Source organism: Musa acuminata, chromosome BXJ3-2 (genome assembly GCF_036884655.1).
Source record: "Musa acuminata AAA Group cultivar baxijiao chromosome BXJ3-2, Cavendish_Baxijiao_AAA, whole genome shotgun sequence".
Taxonomy (NCBI): Eukaryota; Viridiplantae; Streptophyta; class Magnoliopsida; order Zingiberales; family Musaceae; genus Musa; species Musa acuminata.
In genome coordinates this window covers 10,106,267-10,114,554 of record NC_088350.1, presented here as the reverse complement: position 1 = coordinate 10,114,554, position 8,288 = coordinate 10,106,267, and the positions used below count along the sequence as shown (strand labels likewise).

The 8,288-nt window shown below is 35.7% G+C and overlaps 1 long non-coding RNA gene across 1 annotated transcript; it reads left to right on the top strand.

The window, feature by feature from the left end:
- Nucleotides 1-411: 411 nt before the first annotated feature.
- LOC135632025 (uncharacterized) lies at nucleotides 412-7,539 on the top strand. The gene is made up of 2 exons (XR_010494578.1): nucleotides 412-1,177; nucleotides 1,262-7,539. It is a non-coding gene; the product is annotated as an uncharacterized LOC135632025 (long non-coding RNA).
- Nucleotides 7,540-8,288: the final 749 nt, after the last annotated feature.

Here is an 8,288-nt window from a genome sequence, read left to right as displayed (position 1 = left end):
TATTAGGAGTTAGAGTTTAGAAACCCTATAAATAGCCATGTATTCCTCCACTTTTGATAAGTAATAGATGAATCTTTTCTGCAGCCTTTGAGCAACAACTTGGAGGGAGGAACCCCTATAGAGTTCCAAGGAGGCCGATCCCCTAAAGAGATCAACCCAAGTTTAGAATCTGCAAGGGTTCTAACAATAAGATGTATTTTAAAGATTATAATAAATAGTAATATGTTTAAAAAATATAAAAAAATATCTATTAATAATAAATAGTCTAAAAATATTTTTTTTAAAAATAATATTATCATTAAAATTTTAAAATATAAATGGTCCAGAACGAATTCCTATAAGCCAGTCTTCCACAATAGATATTATTATTATTATTATGTTAAAGTTTCTAATTAACCATTTCTTGTCCTCTAAACGAACGGCGCACCAGAGAGGATGCGTCGGGAACCTTCTCTCACCTTTCCTGGAGAAATCCGCGGGCAACTGCGTGTTTCCCACGGCGTGTTTCCAACTTGCCGTTCTTATGCAGCACCGACCGATCTTCCACGGGCAACTGCGTGTATCCCACGGCGTGTTTCCAACTTGCCGTTCTTATGCAGCAACGACCGACCCTTCCCACCGATTCATTCTTGTCGGCCACAACTAAGAAGGAATTCCATCTCAGCCGTTGCTTCTTTCCTTTACACTCTGATCTGGATCGTTGGCTGCCTCGCTTGAAATCTATAAGTGACGGGACTCCCTGCCCTTCCTTGCCACCGTTGTTTTGGTTTCTGGTATGCGTCGTTCCGTGTCTCCTTAGCCACCCGTTGATCGTCGAAGGCGGTGCACCCAATTCCTCAGCCGTCCGTTTTTCGTTCATTTCGTCTTCGAATTGGATGATCTGTTCTCGATAGGTGGTGCATCCAAAGCCTTTTAATCGTGTGATTTCGGATTCGGGCACTTGAAATTGGTATTGAGCGAATCGGAAGATCTGATTTTGATGGATGGTAGATCAAAAGCCTTTCAAATCTTGTGGTTTTCGTTATTGAGCAGTTGAAATTGGTCTTGAACGAATTGGGTAATCTATTTTCGATCGATGATGGATCGGAAAATTTTGATATATGTCGTTTTAGTTTTCGAGCACTTCAAACACGAAATTGGATGATCTATTTTCCTAAGAAATACGGAAGGTTGAGAGGTTAGGAGTTTCGACAGCTTCTATTGGATTTAGTTGATTCCATTATTATTTTAATTGGATGATTTTTTCCTTGCGTTCTCTCAGGGGACTTCACAAGTTGCAGGATTTTTTATGCTCCTAGTTTTTTGAAAGATTAAATTATCCTAACTCGCTTGTACCATGATCCCAAATTCTCGATCTCTCCTTTGTGGCAGATTTTATATATATCATCGACGCGGCTGGTGGTTGGTGAGGCTGTGGTGTTTATATGGTTTTTATCTGTATGGAGCCCACACTGAGCCTGTGATGAAGATTGTTAAGGATCCTCTGGTTTCCGTTGAATGATAAAAATAGGTTTTCGATTAGATAGTGGTTTATTTAAGGGGTTTCTTTGCTGTGACACACACCGCTTATTATCATGGATGCAGGTCTTCAGAAATGCTCTCAACAATGGATGTGTCCGGTTTGTGCTGGTTTAGTTGGCCCTCGTTACTTTCAACTATCATTTGTTGTACTTATGTGCACAAGTCAGTTATTTTGATACGGTTCTCATCAAAATATGGTTGTTTGTTTTATTTGTTGTGCAAGGGAAAGCTGATGGACATCTAGTTTTGCATGGGCATGTGACAGTATCTTTTTGAAAGAGAGATGTGATTGTTTTGCTCTCTTTTTTCAGCATTGGCAGTTTAATTTGTTGCTTATTTTCCCTGTCTACTACTTCCGTTGGCATGCTTGGTACATTTTATAAATTTGCACTTTTGATGTGAGTCTTTCTCTATGTTTTCTGAATGTTAAATTTTCACATTTTATAAATTTGCACTTTTTATAAATTTGCAAATTTATAAATTTGCACTTTTTATAAATTTGCAAATTTATAAATTTGCACTTTTTGTTTGCAGTTGCAGAAGGATCAGCATTAGCCATAAGTCTGGTAAATAGACATGGTTACTGACCTTTCTTGGATTGTATTTGGTATGAGAAGTGGGTTTACATTTTTGGTAAGGTTAGTTTAGATTTAGGAGTCCAAATTATTCCCAAAAATTTGAGATTTTATGTTTTTATCCAAATGTTAATTGTTCTTGTTGTCATGAATTTTCAGCAGTTACTTGCTGGACTAGTCTTATTAGAAGATTATTTGAACTTCTCATTTGTCTCTTCTGGGATTCTTTGTCAGATATCTACTTTGCAGCTTAGTTGTCTTTTTGTTTTAACCTGCTTCTGGTCAGGTCATGAGGTATTTGGTTCCAGTTATCTTATAGATGTTTTTGAGTATGATGATGAATCATAGGAAATATGGAAGATCGAGAGTTTAGGAATTATGGCAGCTTCAATTGGTTCTAGTTGATTCCGATTATTATTTTAATTACTTGAGGTTTTCCGTTGCCAGAGGACTGCACAGTATTTATGGTTTATATGCTTCTAGTGCTTTGAAAGATTGATTGTTATAACTCGTGAATACCTTGATCCAGAATTCTCGAGCTCTCTTTTGTGGCAGATTCTATATGCAGTTGGTGAGGCTGTGTTGTGTATGTGGTTATTATCTGTATGGAGCCCACACAGACCCTATGATGCAGTTTGTTCAGGATGCTCTGGTTTCCTTTGAATGATTAAAATAGGTTTTCCGTTAGATTCTGTTATATTTTAGGGGGTTCTTTGCTGTGAAATACACTGCTTATTATCATGGATGCAGGTCTTCTGAAATGCTCTGAACCAGAGTCTGAACAATGAATATGTCCAGTTTGTGCTGGTTTATTTGGCCCTCATTACTTTCAACTATTATTTGTTGCACTTGTCTGCACAAGTTGGTCATTTGATACGGTTCTCATCAAAATATGGTTGTTTGTTTTTATTTGTTGTGTGCAAGGGAAAGGAGATGGACATCTATTTTTGCATGGACATGTGAGTAGTTTTTTGAAAGAGAGATGTGTGTGTTTTGCTACTTTCCTATGGTATTTGGTTTTAAATATGCTCTAACCCTTTGATCAACTTTGCTGTGCCTGTTGTATATCTCTAGTTGGATGTAGACGGGTCTCAAGTAAGAAGTTCCATTAACTTCTCATTTTTTCTGCATTGGCTGTTTAATTGTTGTTTATTTTCCCTGTCTGCCACTTCTGTTGGCATGCTTGTGACATTTTATAAATTTGCACTTTTGAAGTTATTCTTTCTCTTTGTTTTCTTAATGTTCTATTACTAGTGTTTTTGTGTGCAGTTGCAGAAGCATCAGCATTAGCCATAAGTATGGTAATTAGACATGGGTACTGTCCTTTTTTGGATTGTAATTGGTATGAAACATAGGTTTTACCTTTTTTGATATGGCTAGTTTAGATCTATGAGTGCAAATTATTCACGATTTTTTGGGATATTATGTTTTTGTCCAAATGTTAAGTATTCCTATTGTTGTTAATTTTCAGCAGCTACTTGCATGGCAAGTATTATTTGAAGGTCATATGAATTTCTGATTTGTCTCTTCTTAGATTCTTTGTCAGACTTGTAATTTGCAGCTTAATTGTCTTTTTTTTTTTAACCTGTCTTGAGGTATTTAGTTTCAGTTATCTTGTATATGTTTTTTTAATATGACACTAAATAATAAGAATTACAGAAGATTGAGAGGTTAGGAGTTCCGACAGCTTCTATTGGTTATAGTTGATTTCAATTATTATTTTAATTGCTTTAGGTTTTTCCTTGCATTCTCTCAAAGGACTTCACAATTTGCAGGATTTAGGGTTTTTATGATCCTAGTGCTTTGAAAGATTAGATTGTCATAACTCGCGAGTACTGTGATCCAAAATTCTCGAGTCTCTTTTGTGGTAGATTCTAAATGTATCACTGATGTGGTTGGTGATGCTGTGGTGTTTATGTGGTTATTATCTGTGTGGTGCGCACACAGACCCAAAGGTGCAGTTTGTTAAGGATGCTTTGCTTTCCGTTGAATTATTAAAATAGGTTTTCCATTAGATAGTGTTATCTTTAAGGGGTTTCTTTGCTGTGACATACATTGCTTATTATCTGGTTTGAACAATGGGTCCTCGTTACTTTCAAGTTTCAACTATTATTTGTTGCACTTATGTGCACATGTTGGTGTTTTGATATGGTTCTCATCAAAATATGGATTGTTTTTATTTGTTGTGTGCAAGGGAAAGGAGATGGACATCTAGTTTTGCATGGGCATGTGACAATAGATTTTTGAAAGAGAGATGTGAATGTTTTGCTACCTTCCTATGGCATTTGGTTTTCAGTATGCTCTAACCCTATCATCAACATTGCTGTGTCTGTTGTTTATCTCTTGTTGGATATAGAAGTTTCTCAAGGAAGAGGTTCCATTAACTGGCTGTTTAATCGTTGATTATTTTCCCTATCCTACTACTTTCGTCAGCTTACTTGGTACATTTTATAAATTTGCTTTTTTGAAGTTAGTCTTTCTCTATGTTTTCTGAATGTTCTATTCCTAGTGTTTTTGTTTGCAGTTGCAGAAGCATCAGCATTTCCCATAATTTTGGTATTTAGACATGGTAACTGACCTTTCTTGGATTGTATTTGGTATGAAACAATAGATTTTTCCTTTTTGACAAGGCTAGATTAGATTTGGGTGTGCAAATTATGCACGAATTTTTGAGATATTATTTTTTTGTCCAATTGTTAATTATCCTTGTGAATTTTCAGCAGTTACTTGCTGGACAAGTCTTTTTAGAAGATCATTTGAATGTCTCGTTCATCTCTTCTGGGATTCTCTCAGATTTCTACTTTGGTTAGGAGTTATGACAGCGTCTATTGGTTGAAGTTAATTCTGATTATTATGTTAAGCACTTGAGGCGTTTCCTTATGTTCTCTCAGAGGACTTCACAATTTGCAGCATTAATATTTTTTATGCTTCTAGTGCTTTGAAAGATTTGATTGTCATAACTCACGAGTACTGTGATCCGAAATTCTCAATCTCTTGTGGCAGATTCTATGTATATTATCAATGTGGTTGGTGAGGCTGTGTTGTTTATGTGGTTATTATCTGTTTGGAGACCACACGAAGCCCATGATGCAGTTTGTCAAGCATGCTCTGGTTTCTGTTGAATGATTAAAATAGGTTTTCCATTAGATGGTGTTATATTTAAGGGGTTTCTTTGCTGTAACATGCTGCTTATTATCATGGATGCAGGTCTTCCGAAATGCTCTGAACAATGGATGCATCTGTTTTGTGCTGGTTTAGTTGGCCCTCACTACTTTCAACTATTATTTGTTGCACTTAATGTGCACAAGTTGGTCATTTGATACAGTTACTCATCAAAATATGTTTGTTTGTTTTTATTTTTGTCAAAAGGAAAGCATATGGGCATCTAGTTTTGCATGGGCACGTGAGTGTTTTGCTTTGGTCCAATGGTATTTGGTTTTAAACATTATCTAACCGTCATCAGCATTGCTGCATCTGTTGGATATCTCTACTACTTAAGTCAGCAAGCTTGGTACATTTTATAAATTTGCACTTTTGAAGTTAGTCTTTTTCTATGTTTTCTGTATGTTCTATTCATAGTGTTTTTGTGTGGTGTTCCAGAAGCATCAGCATTAGCCATATGTCTGGTGATTAGACATGGATACTGACCTTTCTTGGGTTGTATTTGGTATTAGATATAGGTTTTACATTTTTGATAAGGCTAGTTTAGATTTAGGAGTGCGAATTATGAGTGAACTAGATATTTTTTTTTGTCCAAATGTTAATTATTCTTGTTGTGATGAATTTTCAGCAGTTCCTTGGTTGGCAAGTCTTATTAGAAGCAAGCTTTGCGATTTTGAATCATACCGCCCGTATTGGACAGTATGTACCGGGCGATACGCGGACTGCTCGCTACTGAGCGGTCCACTCGATATAGTCCCGTATTAGACGATACAGGGCTGTTTCGGGCAGTAACGGTTGAAATTTTGATCATTACCGTCTACTATTGGGCGGTATTAACCTAGCTATGGCGAAGTTGAGGGAGAAGCATCGAAGAAGGAAGAAGGAGAGGGCGTTCAAAGAAGAGGGAGAAGAAGAGAAAACCATTTCCATATTGGGTTAATTGCATCCATTGGTATTCATGTTTGGTTGTAGAGGTTATCCGCCGATTTTGTTGAATTTTCTTGAATTCCATAGAGCCATGGTTTCCAATGGCCTGATGGCTGTTCATTTATTGCCAAAATGCAGTCCAACCATTCCACGGAATTACATTTGGATGGACATTATTTTCACTTTGACTTTGTGAACCTTTGGCTCTTAAAAGTACTCTTTTGGGTTTTTACTATAATAACAACAACTATAAAATCGTAAGTCCTGATTATTTGGGCTCGGCTACTTGGATCTTTTGCCATCATTGAAATATGTAAAAAGTTATATGTTTAGTTAAGTTTAAAGTATTTAAATCTTTATTTATAATTTTTATTAAAGTCTTTTTAGGTCTTTCTCTACCTCTTCTCATACTACTAACATATTAATTATTTTATCTTTTTTAACTACCACTCTTTTGGGTTTCTCTTCTTAATTAACTTCTGTTTCTCTTTTGAATCATGTTTCCTTATATCTTGTTTGGAAGTTAGGACATGGTAATGATGGCTCATACAGGTACTTATTGCCATAAATGAGTTTTGGTTGGTGGTCTTGGGTTATGATAATTGTCCTTGATTGTTATATGGATTTGTGAAGCAATTCTATACCTGCAAGTGATGGCTTTGAATAAAAGTGTTTTAAGATGCATTGTTTCTCTTTCCATGTAACAGTTTGGAGGTACAAACATGCCATGTTCTCTTGATTTTTTTCCTTGAAACTCATTCCATATTGCTGATCTTTAGTAGAATTGTTATCTTCGTGGGCTGAAGTACCATTTTGTTGGTCATTATATTTGTTGTTAGTCTACTTGAAGCTTGTTTTGGGAGCTACCTATCACATTTTTCTAATAGTTCTGTTATTTTTCTAGACATGGAGGTTTTGGAATATCATGTTATTAACTAAAGCATGGAGCCTTCACATTGTAAACAAAGGAGTCTTAACTTTTGTCAAGGTATCTTCTTGTAGAGACCCAATTGCAGATCGAATATTTCATTGATGAAGATTCTTACAACCATATTTGATACAAACAAGATTTCAAGATTATTGTTTTGGTTAGCATGAAGAATAGAAGTTCTATCTGCACTCATAGTCAAATATTTTGCTTCAGCTTCTTCTTGTTCTTCTGGAGGGAGATGTCTTTTGAAAGGGGGTCAAAAAAATCTCAAATTGTTTGCATGTTGTTTTCGATTGTATAGACAAATATGTTAAGTTCTAACGCAATCAACGTTAGGTCTTTGAGTTTTTTTTTTTTAGTATGGATCAAAATGTTATAGATGAACTTTGTGAAGTTATAATGATGGTTACTGTGTTTCTTTGAGCTATAGAATTTTGTTGCCAATTAGCCATGTGTTTATGTAATTTGATATTATCCTTGGTGGGAATGACTTGTCAGAGATTAGATGAACTTTGAAAGATGGATCAGTTATGACTTGCAGCTCCACTTTTTCACTTCTATCATGTGATGTGCCAGCTTTTGTTGTAGTGAACTAGTGATCATATTTTTTAGTTACTGGTCATCTGGCATACATTGGTTTGGATATTTTCTTCTAATGGGTTTTGGCTTGTCATTGAGAAGTTCTTCTGGCATGCTTTCTTTTGTGAGGGTAGATCGAAAATTTTGCTTACCCTTCCTTTGGATCTTCATTTTGGTTGCAATATCCAGACAATGGTAAGAGCTTTTGCTGGATCCTGTGTTTGATGCAAGATGGGCTTATCCTGGCTTTGATAAGAACTGTGGTCGCATACTGGTGTGGGTCTAAACCATACTGGCATCTTATTGTAACAAATTTTAAAAAAATATAAAAATAAAAATAAAGTTTAATTTCTATTTTTATTGATGATGAACAATTGGTCATTCATTGTTTCGCTATAGCTAACTGTGGTTATATTGATTTTCATGTAGTTGTGTTTAATTTCCCAGGGTTACGACTGAATTCTTGAATTGTGATTTTAGTATTAGTAAGGAGTTGAGGATGCAGGATGGATGGAATGAATGGATCTATCATTTTAGGACAGTAAAAGTTGAATGGGTAGAGCACTACAACGAGTGTTCTGATAATTAAGCCA